This window comes from Lycorma delicatula, chromosome 6 (assembly GCF_047948215.1).
Source record: "Lycorma delicatula isolate Av1 chromosome 6, ASM4794821v1, whole genome shotgun sequence".
NCBI lineage: Eukaryota > Metazoa > Arthropoda > Insecta > Hemiptera > Fulgoridae > Lycorma > Lycorma delicatula.
Genome location: NC_134460.1, coordinates 8500057 through 8514180, shown reverse-complemented (window position 1 = coordinate 8514180; position 14124 = coordinate 8500057). Strand labels below are relative to the sequence as shown.

At 29.9% G+C, this 14124-nt stretch overlaps 1 protein-coding gene across 1 annotated transcript in view; it reads left to right on the top strand.

Moving 5' to 3' along the window:
• The window catches only part of LOC142326414 (neural cell adhesion molecule 2-like), a 390692-nt gene that overhangs the window by 12955 nt on the left and 363613 nt on the right, over positions 1-14124 (top strand). The gene's annotated exons all lie outside the window — the stretch shown is intronic.

Below are 14124 nucleotides of genomic sequence, written 5' to 3'. Positions count from 1 at the left end.
TTTTTAGTTTCTTGGCTATATATTTATTTATACTGGATCTTAACTGTATTCAAGGATAAGCTAATCGGATTAAATTTTGAATGTCGAGGTTTTTGTAAATTTTATTTTTTCATAATTTTCTCCAAAAAAAAAAAAAATAAGTGTCAGAAATACGTAAATATATATATATATATATATATATATATATATATATATATATATATATATATATATATATATATTGGCTTGCTTTCTGCATATCTCCAGACTGAGTGGGCCGCTTTGGGTGAAATTTGGAACAATGATTTCTGTATATATGGTGGATTGATGCCATCTAATTTTCGTCATAATTGGTTGAGGGGCAGAGATGAGATATAGACTCCATTGTTTCCGTATCTCAAAATTTTACTCTGAAGGTAGGCTAATCTTTCACATAATTTAATGCAACATACTTTAACTTACATGGAAGATACTTTCTTAGCTAATAAGCTAATAAGGGGCTTTTTACCTTATATCTAAGGTAATTTCTGATGTTTTTTTTTTTTTTTTTTACCTCTAGGACCATCGTTAGGTATTGCTTTAAAGTATGAATTAGATGATTTGTAGCATATGAAAATGCCATGCTTGACCGGGATTCGAACCCGGGACCTTCGGATGAATGGCCGAGACGCTACCATTCGCGCCACGGAGGCTGGCTGCTTTCTGATAGTGTTTGGTCTTATTCAAATCCCCGTAAAGGGGTTGAGGCAAAAACTTTTTTTCTGTAGTTTCTGTACTCAATATTTCTTTTACTAATTAGATTATTCTGCTACATTAAAATGTCCCTTTGGTTATGTATTTGTGCAATCTCATTCAGGGGTGGATAATAAACGAAATTTTTTTTTTTTTCATTTTTCGTCAGTTATTTTTACTTGATAACTTCAGACTGGATAAAGCGATTTTTAAGAAATTTTGTACTATGATCTCTAAATATGAGTGAGTGATGCCGTTTAATTTTGATTAACATTGGTTGTGGGGTGGGGAGATACGGTCATCATGGTTACTGCGTCTCAAAATTTTACTCAAAAGTAGAATAATTTTCTTATATAACTCAATATCTCCTAAGAGGTTTACTCAATTTAGTTGGTGTTGTTTTCCGGTAAACACTAAATTTAAAACGATGAGGCAAAAAAAAAATTGTTAATTTTTTCCATTTATTGTAAAAATTTCTTAAATTATTGGCTAAAGTAGGTCTTATATGGAAAAAATACATTACATTTTATTTAGAAGTTAATGTTTTACGGGTTAGGTTAGTCTATACGTAAAACTAACTAAATGTATCGAAAACAGCTTTGCATACAACTTGGAAATTTAGCAAAATTGAGTAAAATCTATAATTACTGTAGAGCAAGTCAAGCAAACAACGTAGTTGAATAACAAATTACGATTTCTCAATTACGATTTGTCATGCAAATTTTAAACTTTGTTTAGTTAATAGCTTAATAAAAAATTTCCTTCAAAATCTGCCTAAACAGAAATCGTTAGTAGGCAGCAAGAGTTTCTGGGTTTTGCTATTTACCACTTGAAACAAAATATATAATAAATTATTTTTAAAATACAAATGATTGTAGTTATGTGATTAAATTCTATATAACAGTAATTAGAATGATTGAGAAAATGGTGGAAGAATATTTTTTAACAGAGTTAATTTAACAGATCAGAAATATTTTTAAATATCTATATTTCATATCTTCAGTAAATAGCCGTTAGCTTTGCAACAGTTAAATTACAATTAAAATTTTTCAACGGTTGTTAAATAATAAATTAATTAACTGACAAATATTATGAAATTCCTCACTGATAAAAATTGTAAAAATAATTTTTAAAACGCTAAAAAATAAAAGTTTACAGAAAAAATTCAGTTCCATTATTATAGAAACTTTAACGTAAATTGATGAAATTTTTCAGAAACTTGCATTTCATTTATCTCACAGACATGCCTACACACGCGAGGGCGTGTGTGTGGGTGAATCTTCTAGGACATATATTTGTCTAAAGATTTGTTCGAGGTGTAAGAATCAAATAGGAAGCGCTCCTTTTTTTACCATAAAGGAAACGAAATTTATTTAAAGTGAAAAACGTATTTGCATAGATTCTTCAGTTGATATGTAAGAATCGATTCAATCTGGGTTCGATTCAACCATGTTATTTTGATTCATGTTACGATAAGAAATATAAAAGAATGTTTTATTTTCAAGTTCGACTTTTTTTCTTTTTTTTTATAAGAAATTGCAATTTGTAGATTTGATTTCCTATATTTGTTATTTGCTTATTTATGTTCTAACTGAATAAAAAAAAAAGAAACATTCAAAGAATTACAGATTTTGTCGAGGTTTAAAATTATTTTTTACATGTAGATAAAAATTGTGGCTTGAATGTAATTTTCTAATGGAAAATATTTTCTATAATAAAGGCTTATGTCGTTTAAGAGGTACATGAATGAGACCTCTTTTGGTTAACAGTACTGAAAATGTTATCCTAAGCATATGAGATTTATTTTTCCTTCGTAAAAGTGAACAGCAATTTTATGATGGTAGGCTACGAAGTCTTTGTTAAAAACTAATTTATAATTAATTGATTTCAGCCAAATAATTAATTGATTGCTGTCAACTTAAAGTTTAATATTGAAGGCTTAATGTCAAATAAATTTACATAAATTTTTAAACTTCTAAATTAGATAATAATTATAATTTGATATCAATTAATAAATTTTCTGAAAAATGGGAAAATTAAAATTCAAGCTGTTTCAAAGCCCTTTTTTTAAGTTCTACCCTTAACGGATATATAAAAAGAGTAAAATTTCATTTTAAAGGATGCATGGAGTATTGATATTAGACTTTGAATAAAATTAAAAAATGGGTCTAGTAGTTTTAGCAGTTTTCGTCATTATGAATTTTGGTTGGTCATACAAATTTCAGCTTCAGAACGATGAAAGAATTTCATTAAGTTGTACAGAACTCCAAATTTTTAAGTCGATTGGATTTAGGGTTTATAATAGTTTTTCTTCATATCAAGAAAACTCGTTGACCAAAAAAGTTGAAATTGATATATATATATATATATATATATATATATATATAGACAGACAGAGAGAGAGAGAGAGAGTGAGAGAGAGACTTAGTCAAACGGTATCAATATATTTTTTTTATTAAGCTGTAATTTTGTTTAGGCAGTTCGTTTAATACTGTACCAAATCGAGCCATCATATTGAACTAATTAAGTACTCCAATAAATACAGATTTAAGCCTCAAAAAAAGGGGGAGCTGAATGGTCCCTCCTAAATGGGATAAAATATCCTTCTTTTTTTTAATGTTTAAGATTGAAAATCCCACTGTATCTGGTACTATTGTAGATGACATGGGAACTTTTTAAAGAAAGGATCTGACTTAAGAATTTAAAAACGTTTTTGAATATTTTATAATTTCTGATACTTATCAGTTTTTTTATGTTATGGCTGTTATTAAAAATTCTATACGAGTTAGCTGAGTCAAACAACTGGTCAAATTGAATCCAAATATTTTAATGTAAGTTTAGGTAATTATACTTAAAATACATTAGCTTTTTGCATAAAAAAAAAATTAATAGTACCTTTCCCCGATTTTATGACTCGATATGTTAAGATACACTTTTTTATCTTTTCAGTTTGCTTTCTTCTTGGATTTTTTAAATATTTAGAAAAAATGGAAACTTAAAATTGAACTTTAATCTGAACTGAAAAATTTATTAATTTGAGAAAAGTGTTAGGTTTCATGGGAACCGGTAAAAATGTACAGACAACATATTTACCATTTCATTTACACTTACATAGCACTACGTTTGCAGTTACGTCAGGCAGGACAAGGCGGTAACGGTGATTTCAATAACCGAAAACAAACATGAGAAAAACAAACAAACATGTACACAGAATACAAAGTAAAACAGACAAATACTTTTCCTGAACTAAATCTTGAAAAGAGATTTACATTTTGAATTACCTCTAGGTATTCTATATAACGAGAAATTCATTTGATATTTTACATGAATATCAAAACAATACCACATAGTAATTTTTGTTGCTAGTAGACTAAACGGTGACCTTTGGAAAAAGAAACTCAACTCCTTCAGTTTTTCTTTTTTTTTTTTTTTTGTCTTCAGTCATTTGACTGGTTTGATGCAGCTCTCCAAGATTCCCCATCTAGTGCTAGTCGTATGTGGCCTATAAGTCTGTCTCTTCTTTTAACTATATTTTTCCAAATGCTTCTTTCTTCATCTATTTGCCGCAATACCTCTTCATTTGTCACTTTATCCACCCATCTGATTTTCAACATTCTCCTATAGCACCGCATTTCAAAAGCTTCTAATCTTTTCTTCTCAGATACTCCGATCGTCCAAGTTTCACTTCCATATAAAGCGACACTCCAAACATACACTTTCAAAAATCTTTTCCTGACATTTAAATTAATTTTTGATGTAAACAAATTATATTTCTTACTGAAGGCTCGTTTAGCTTGTGCTATTCGGCATTTTATATCGCTCCTGCTTCGTCCATCTTTAGTAATTTTACTTCCCAAATAACAAAATTCTTCTACCTCCATAATCTTTTCTCCTCCTATTTTCACATTCAGCGGTCTATCTTTGTTATTTCTACTACATTTCATTACTTTTGTTTTGTTCTTGTTTATTTTCACGCGATAGTTCTTGCGTAGGACTTCATCCATGCCGTTCATTGTTTCTTCTAAATCCTTTTTACTCTCGGCTAGAATTACTATATCATCAGCAAATCGTAGCATCTTTATCTTTTCACCTTGTACTGTTACTCCGAATCTAAATTGTTCTTTAACATCATTAACTGCTAGTTCCATGTAAAGATTAAAAAGTAACGGAGAGAGGGAACATCCTTGTCGGACTCCCTTTCTTATTACGGCTTCTTTCTTATGTTCTTCAATTATTACTGTTGCTGTTTGGTTCCTGTACATGTTAGCAATTGTTCTTCTATCTCTGTATTTGAACCCTAATTTTTTTAAAATGCTGAACATTTTATTCCAGTCTACGTTATCGAATGCCTTTTCTAGGTCTATAAACGCCAAGTATGATGGTTTGTTTTTCTTTAATCTTCCTTCTACTATTAATCTGAGGCCTAAAATTCCTTACCTTGTCCCTATACTTTTCCTGAAACCAAATTGGTCTTCTCCTAACACTTCTTCCACTCTCCTCTCAATTCTTCTGTATAGAAGAATCTAATCTAGTTAAGATTTTTGATGCATGACTAGTTAAACTAATTGTTCTGTATTCTTCACATTTATCTGCCCCTGCTTTCTTTGGTATCATGACTATAACACTTTTTTTGAAGTCTGACGGAAAGTCCCCTTTTTCATAAATATTACACACCAGTTTGTATAATCTATCAATCGCTTCCTCACCTATACTGCGCAGTAATTCTACAGGTATTGTGTCTATTCCAGGAGCCTTTCTGCCATTTAAATCTTTTAATGCTCTCTTAAATTCAGATCTCGGTATTGTTTCTTCCATTTCATCCTCCTCTTCTTCCTGTATAACACCTTTTTCTAATTCATTCCTCTGTATAACTCTTCAATATATTCCACCCATCTATCGACTTTACCTTCAGTAGCGTATGATATTTATTTTATGTCATCATTATTACCGATTTTTTAGACTAAAATTATTATGATCTATAACCTGAAATTTTTATATAATTGTAAATTATAGTAATCCTAAAATCATCCTTATCTGTTTCGTGAAGCGTTGTTTCGCGAAGCACATGTAAGCATTGTTAAAAGGTAAACAAAGATTTAAAAAAAATCGCTTCTTCTTTGACAGCATTTAAATAATTTTAGAATATTTAGACACGACAATGTACTTATTTATTCAAAACTCTTTTTACCATAAATTTGTACCACTTAAATTTGATTGATCATTCCAAATGTTCGCGCTACCTCATCTAATCCGACGTTCCTGGTAAAAATATAATTGGAATTTTATTTTGTTGATGCTATAAAACAAATCTAATAATTCTATCTTGTACATTTTTTTTTTTATGTTTTGGTTTTCGTCCAAAATTTAGCCAGATTGTGCAATAAATAAAGCACGTAAGTTGTAAGATCTAAACTACTTAATGGTTGAAATGCATTAAAAAAAAAACTATACAACTAAAACACTGTAATCAGGATTTTATAGCCTTTTATGAGGCAGTGTAATCTCAAAATATATGAGTTTACTTAATCAGTAAATCCATTAAACGACCTTCTTATTTAGCTTAATGAATTTCTTGCTCAATAAATTTAGTTAATTCTTTTGTTTCTTCTAATAAAAAGATAGCAGATCTTTTCCGTAATCTTACTTTGAATATAAGAAATTAGATTACTGGAATGTTCTTAAAAAAAACTTTTTTTTGTTTTTTTTTTTATGAATATTTAAACACAAAGTAATAAAAGAAACGGGAAAACAAGCGACTTTTGTAACTAATTTAAGGGGGGGGAAATAGAATTGTTACAAATGTTTTATTAGTGTAATACGAAATTGCAAGATTAAATTTGAACCTTTTATTACCTCACAGAATATAAAATTAAGTTTATTAACGCCTTTAATAAGAAAAAATTAAAAAAAAAAAACAAGATATCTATCCTAATCTGTTATACTGCCTAATTTAATAAATTTAAATCAAAAAGCTTTATCTTCTATACATGTTGTAAAATGATAACTAGGGGCCGTCCCTGTTCGCGCATCACGAAAAAACGACTGGACAGATTTTAATAAAACTTTGCATATTTTTACCTCAGCGGCTTGGTTTTAACTCCAATTATAATTATCATGATATTCATAATGGGGCCTAACATGTTAAAGGTATTTATTAAAGAAAAATATCAATACGGTAACAAAATACAGTGCGTTCAGAAAGTCGCTGTGCAGCATGCTTTAGAATTATGTAGTGCATTCGGTTCTTTCTACATTAGGTTGTGGATGTCCTGTGGGTTCGTTGGACGTTGCTTTGTAATAAAACAAGACGTCAGTTGTTGAGTTGAGATTGAACGTGCTTCGTTTCGTTTCGTTTGCCGAAATCAATAATTGCGAGATACGTAATTGTTCTTTCGGTAGAGGAACGGACCTGTCTCTTTTACACGTCTTTCGTAAAGGTGATAAGTATAATAATTTAGTGAAGCACAAGTTTTCTGAAAAGTTTCCAAATACTCCTGTTCCTCATTGCGATGCAGTTAGAACTCTTATTAAAATATTTCGCGCAACAGGCTCTGTTGAAGAGACGCTGATCGAAGTGGAAGACCATCTATACTAAACGAACTGCTTGATATTTTGGATGGTGTGACCGAAATTCCATCAAAGTCAACGCGTAAGTTAGCTTAGCAACAAGATTTCGGATTTTCTACCGCACGTAAAGATGTAAGAAAAGACCTGAAAATTTTCCCCTACAAAGTAATGTGTGTTCAAGAACTGAAACCTACAGATCATGCCGAAAGAGGTTTATTATTCTTCAATGGAGGTTTAAACTTCAGTAGGTATCCACTGTATTAAGATTTTTTAGAGATGAAATGTGGTTTTTTTATCTGGAAGGGTATATTAATTCATAAATTACAAGACTGTGGTTAACAATTAACCCTTCATGAGTTACACGAACAATCTTTACACGAAGTGAAAATTGGAGTTTGGATCGGTGTAAGTAGAACGAGCATTGTGATTCCATTGGTTTTTGAAGTTTTAACAAACTTCATCAGTCAATTAACTGAAGTTGAAATTAGTCACGGTCGGTTCTAATAAGATGGCGCCACTGCGCACACTGCCTACAGGTCAGTGGTTTTTTTTTTTTGCGAAATATTTTCGGTGAACGAATTATTTCGAGGGGTTTGTGACCTGTACGATCGCCCGGTCTAAATCCCCTCAGATTACTTTCTGTGGAGCGTAGCGAAATAAGTAGTGTATCGCAACAGACCACGGACGATTGACGAACTAAAAACCACAATAACGGTCTACGTACGAGACAATCCTTTATATCTGCTGGTTAGATTGTTGTACTGATGTTCGAAAAGGTGATTTTCAACACTTTTACCTAACTATTCCAGTTATTACAATATACGTACGTATAAAATAACGAAATAAAAATACAAAGTAGTAATTAAGAAAGTTTCTAATTCAGTGAACTGAAACTTACCGAACGCACTATAAAATGTTTTTTTTTCCTTTAATAAATATCTGTAAAATATTTTTTAATTTTTTTTAATATTCTATTAGATTATTATTATTGCAGTTAGCTTAAATAAGTACATTTAGCGAACGTTTATGGGGTTTTATTGTTTTATTTTGGCTGTCGTTATTGGAGTGTGAAAAGTTAAAAAAACATGTCTTCCAGAAATTGAAGTAATCTTTCTTATTATTCAGTCTTCTGAAAGAATGAGAGTATTTTATTCCTCTGCATGATTCTCGTGCTGACTGAGAGTGCTACGCCCACATTCGAGCTTCAGCTTCGTCTACAGCAGGAGCTGTATCAGAGCTTCTACGTCAAGAACGAAGGAAATGTTGGAGGAAAGACAGCTTTTCAAGCATTAATTATTTATGAGTATTATTTACACAATCATTAAGATAACGAACGCAGCGGCTGTCAAGCGGAGCGGATCCCTGACCGGCTAGTTGTAAATAATTTTCTTTCTTTTTTAAAGTTTATTGTACATTTATATCTAATAATATTGCATTTTTAAAAACAAAAAAAAATTTATTTCATTTTTGTTTTCTTACGTATAAAGCCGAAAGTTTGTTTGTTTATCTGTTCTAGCAAGAACCAACCGACCGATTCGTTTCAACTATTTATGTTATTTCAGAAAAGGATTTAAGCCATAGAAGGAGGTTCTAGCCCCCTTGGAGGTGAAGTTATCAATTAAAAATATTCATTAAAGAGGAAAAAAATTAATTCTTTTACTTCATTATTAGATTTTACGTAATCATGGCAACAAAATAAGTTGTGATTTTTTTTTGTCTAAAAGTGCATGTACTTTATTTACATTTTTTACAAACTATTTTGTCTTTTGTAATTAGTTTCTTTTTCAGGTTTCTATAAAGCCTGAATACTTTATCTTTATTCATTAGTATTATTCTCACAACCATGGTAGCATCGGGGGGGGGGGGCAAGATTTTAATGGCGAGCGAAACGAGCTCTGCGTTCCTAGAGTGGGCCCTGCAGTCCCGGGTAGCCTTCGGAGTTTTTGTTAGACGGTTGAGTGAACAAAGCTATTCCCATCCCAGCTAGTATTAAAATTAATAACTTATTATTCCGTTATTATTAATTAATATTAAAAAAAATTAATTTATATTAAATATATTTAATATATTATTAAAAAAAAATTAAATAAAATTAAAATTAAATTTAATATATTATTAAACTTATATAATATAATATAATATATTATTTATATTTAAATTTATATTAATTTTTATTAAAAAATTAATGAAGGTAGGAATTTAATTAAAGTTTGCTTGATGAATTCAAATATTAAAGAATGATTTCTGTAGTTATTGAGACAACTGATTGTGATGAAATACATTGGAGATTACACCTGTATGATGTAATTATCAATTTTTAAAAAACATATTTTTTTTTGTTTTTGTTAAGCGAGATAATTTGGTCTCTGGGTAATTAATTAATAAACCTACCCGATACAATAAATCATAAACAGCAATGAAGAAATGTACTTGATAAAAATTTATTGGTTAGAATAATGATTTCATTATATACATAAATTATTTAATATATGCAACTAATTAGCCCGCCGGGATAGTCTAGTGATTAAACTCGTCATCGCAAAATCAGATGATTTTCGAAGTCAAGAGTTGTAAGGTTGGAGTCCTTGTAAAGGCTGTTGCTTTTATATGGATTTCAGCGTTCGGCTATGGAAACCGTTGTCCTTTGGTGCTTGGGTTTCAATTAACCACACTTCTCAGGAGTGGTCGGCCTGAGTCTGTTGAAGACTCTACACATTTACACTTACCCGCCAGACTGTGAAAAGATGCCTTGGCATCTAGACAGAGTACTGTTGAAATCATTTCACTGTGCTGTTACTGTGTAACCTGGTATTACATAAAAAAAATAAATTAATTAATGATCTTAAACTTGTGCTTCAATGCTCATTTCTACACTACTGATAATCCGTTGAAATGAAAAGAATTTAAAAAAGTACGAATAAAATAAGTTACTTTATTAACTTTTATAAAAAAAATTCTTGTTTTAATTCATTTTGTTTTTTGAATAAATATTTTTTTTTTTTTTTTTAATTTCAATGGTCTTTATCATATGAATATCAAGTAATATGTTATTTGAAGTTTGATGATAATCTCTGTATTTTGTGCACAAAATATAGAGTTCCTTATTTTACATGACATAGTGTAGTTTCTAAGCTTCTACTATTATGAACTATTACACTTCATACTGCATTAAGGAATTAACACGTTTCCGTTTCTGTAATGAATTATTGATTTTAACTAATCTATGTTTGGTTTTGTTGCTAATGGGTAGTGCTTCATGTGCTATAAAAGGTTTGAAAGGAATGATAAGACGTTTTACCTACACACTAATACCACCACTCACGCGCGCACCCATGCACATCCTCTATTTATCTACCTACACTTTCGCGCGCGCGCGCACATACACACACATTATCTATGTCTATATATAGATATATATATTCATGAACTTTAATAAAAGTAATATTTTTATTTAAATAGAAGTAAATTTGTTTATTTATTATTAATCAGGCAATATTACTAGGTAAGCTTTTAAAACAATAATAATTTTTTAGAATACAGATTACCATCTTTGTTTACGCTTATTCCCAAGTGGTATAATCGGATGGTATGAGATAAACTGAATAATTTATGCTAAAGATAAGCTGCATACATAGTAAAGTAATATTAGTAGGCCAGTGTATGACATTTATTATTAAAGAAACGGATTGCCTAATGTTTTTCAGAGTATTAATATTTATTACCCAGAAGGAAATAAAACTCAAAATAAATTTCCTACATAAGGTTTTATTTTTAATTATTCTAATTTATTATTAATTTACCCCCGACCGTAGCGAAGAGAAAAAAGAGGGTATATGTGTTTCACCTGTGCGATGTATGTTCGCGATTTTCTCCGTATCTATTGCAACTATCGATTTGTTACTTTGACAGAATTATTTGTCGTATTCCTTTGAAGATTTTAAGCTTAAAATTTTTAATTTTATTTATTATTCTTTTTAATTTTTTACTCCATTTTTTTAGTTTGAAATTTAAAATTTCTTCAATGAAATTTATTAAAATTTTATTTATTTAATAATTTCCTCTTAGTATTAAAATTATAAAACTTCATTTTTATAAAAAATAAAGTTCATTACAGAGAACTAATTCTAAATATAAGATTGAAATTCTTAGAAAAGCTGTTTACTAAACCAGGTACAGACAAAGTAACTCGTGGTAACAAAAATTGATTGTCACAATGAACAAATGGTGGTTCATAAAGTTGTTTTAAACTATCATGTTTTTACAACAAAAAAACTATATTATTTTAAAAATCTATCATGTTATTTAATAAAAAAAAATACCCAGGTACTCTTTTTTAGATTGTTACCAACTTTCCGTAAATTAAAATCACTACATTTCATCCCATATCATGAAATATATTTTTTTCTGTCCTTCAAAATAAAGATATATCAGGAGTACTCGTTTTTCATATGAGTAAATACTGAATTTTAAAGTTTTTTTTTTCCTTTGCCATTACGAGCTATGATAACATTTTATACCTACAGATTAATATTAAAAATTGATTGTCAAGTCGATATGAAATTTGGTGCGTGTACTAAACATGTTAATGGTTTATCTGATTTTAAGGTTTTATTCTTTACGAACTGCTTATCCAAAACATTCCCAATCAAAATTCACTTTTTTAAAAATTGTTTCAAGGGAAAAAATGCGATAAGCTTTTCAACATAACTACGTACCTGTACTGAATTTTTATTTTCTTTATAATACGGTAGAAATATTTGCGTGAAAAGAGAATCTAAACGTATTTTTCCTTTTATAGATGGTTGAAAAAGAGGCCCAATTTTTTCTTTTGTTACTTATTTGTAACGTTTTTTCAGAGCGAAATTCTATATTATATTACAATTGGGTATTTGGACTTATACCGATTGGACAAAATTTTAGATATCAGAATTTTTTTTAAATGTTGACATTTTAAGACCCCCGCAGACCAAAATGAAATTTCCGAATGCAAATACACCGGTGTATTTGCCTGTATTTTGTTTTAATATCTCCGGACTGGGTCAACATAATTTTATTTCTACGAAAATGGCTAAAATATTTCTTTGTATGAAGCATTGGTGAAATTTATCTTTGAAGAAGTTACAAAAGGGAGTTCTGGTTTTCGAAATTTTGTATTTTTTGTTATCGTCGTAAAATATTTAGCTTTAGTTTAGTGAAAGTACTTAAGTTATTTAAAAATTCAAGTTTAAGTCATTAAAATTAGGCATCGGGAATATTTAACATTTTTTCTAAACAGTTTTTGTTTCGTATCTTAAAAATTTGTTTACCAAGAAAGCTGAAATTTGTTACAAATATCTTCCTACATGTCTCAGCCGTGACCTGAACTTTAAGAAAGGGAATCACGGTATCCGAATTTTTTTTTTTATTAGTAAAGTTACTCTAATTAAACAGATTTTCCTCCAAATTAGCTAATTTATTGAAATAAATAACTACGCCAATGAATAAAGTTTTAAGTTATAAAAACCTATGGGATTGAATGGGACTTCAATAAGGAATATCAATCTTTCAGGAATATAAATCCTACTGTATATAAAATTAATTTTATGACAGAATATTCTATAAAAAAAAAAGGAACCCATAAATTGATGATACCTACGGTGCCAGATGCTTAGTAAATTCAGTCCCATAAAATCCGACTTAAGAATTTATAAACATTATGACGTTTTCATAATTTCTGATGCTTTACCTGTTTTTTTTTTTTCAAGCTGTCGCGATTATTACAAATCTATGAAGTTGCTGTTGCCCAGGTTAGCAAATGATGACCCACCGGGTTGGTCTAGTGGTTAACACGTCTTCCCAAATCAGCTGATTTGGAAGCCGAGAGTTACAGCGTTTAAGTCCTAGTAAAGCCAGTTATTTTTACACGGATTTGAATACTAGATCGTGGATACCGGTGTTCTTTGGCGGTTGGGTTTCAATTAACCACACATCTCAGGAATGGTCGAACTGAGAATGCACGAGACTACACTTCATTTACACTCATACATATCATCCTCATTCATCCTCTGAAGAATTATCTAAACGGTAGTTACCGGAGGCTAAACAGGGAAAAGAAAGAAAGGTTAGCAAATGAAACCAAAATTTTTACCCAAAGATTTTTTTTTAAGCAATTACTCTAAATACAGTATAATTTTTAGATAAAAACCTCATTTCATCAGTGGTTCAAATGATTACAAAAACGTTTTACTAAGAATTTTGATTTTCTTTTTTATTATTATACTTTTAATATTTCATAATTGTTTACTACTAAATGTAGTAGAAATAACAAAGATGGACCACTGAATGTGAAAATAGGAGGAGAAAAGATTATGGAGGTAGAAGAATTTTGTTATTTGGGAAGTAAAATTACTAAAGATGGACGAAGCAGGAGCGATATAAAATGCCGAATAGCACAAGCTAAACGAGCCTTTCTAGATGAAGAAAGTAGCATTTGGAAAAATATAGTTAAAAGAAGAGACAGACTTATAGGCCACATACTAAGGCATCCTGGAATAGTCGCTTTAATATTGGAAGGACAGGTAGAAGGGAAAAATTGTGTAGGCAGGCCACGTTTGGAGTATGTAAAACAAATTGTTGGGGATGTAGGATGTAGAGGGTATACTGAAATGAAACGACTAGCACTAGATAGGGAATCTTAAAGAGCTGCATCAAACCAGTCAAATGACTGAAGACAAAAAAAAAAATTGTTTACTTAAAAACATTATTTGATCAAAAGATTAAATCGGACCCAAATCTTTTTCTGAACATTTTGATCTTTTTAAAAATTTAGGTCAAATGTGGTTCCTGTGCCAGATCAGCTAAACCAAT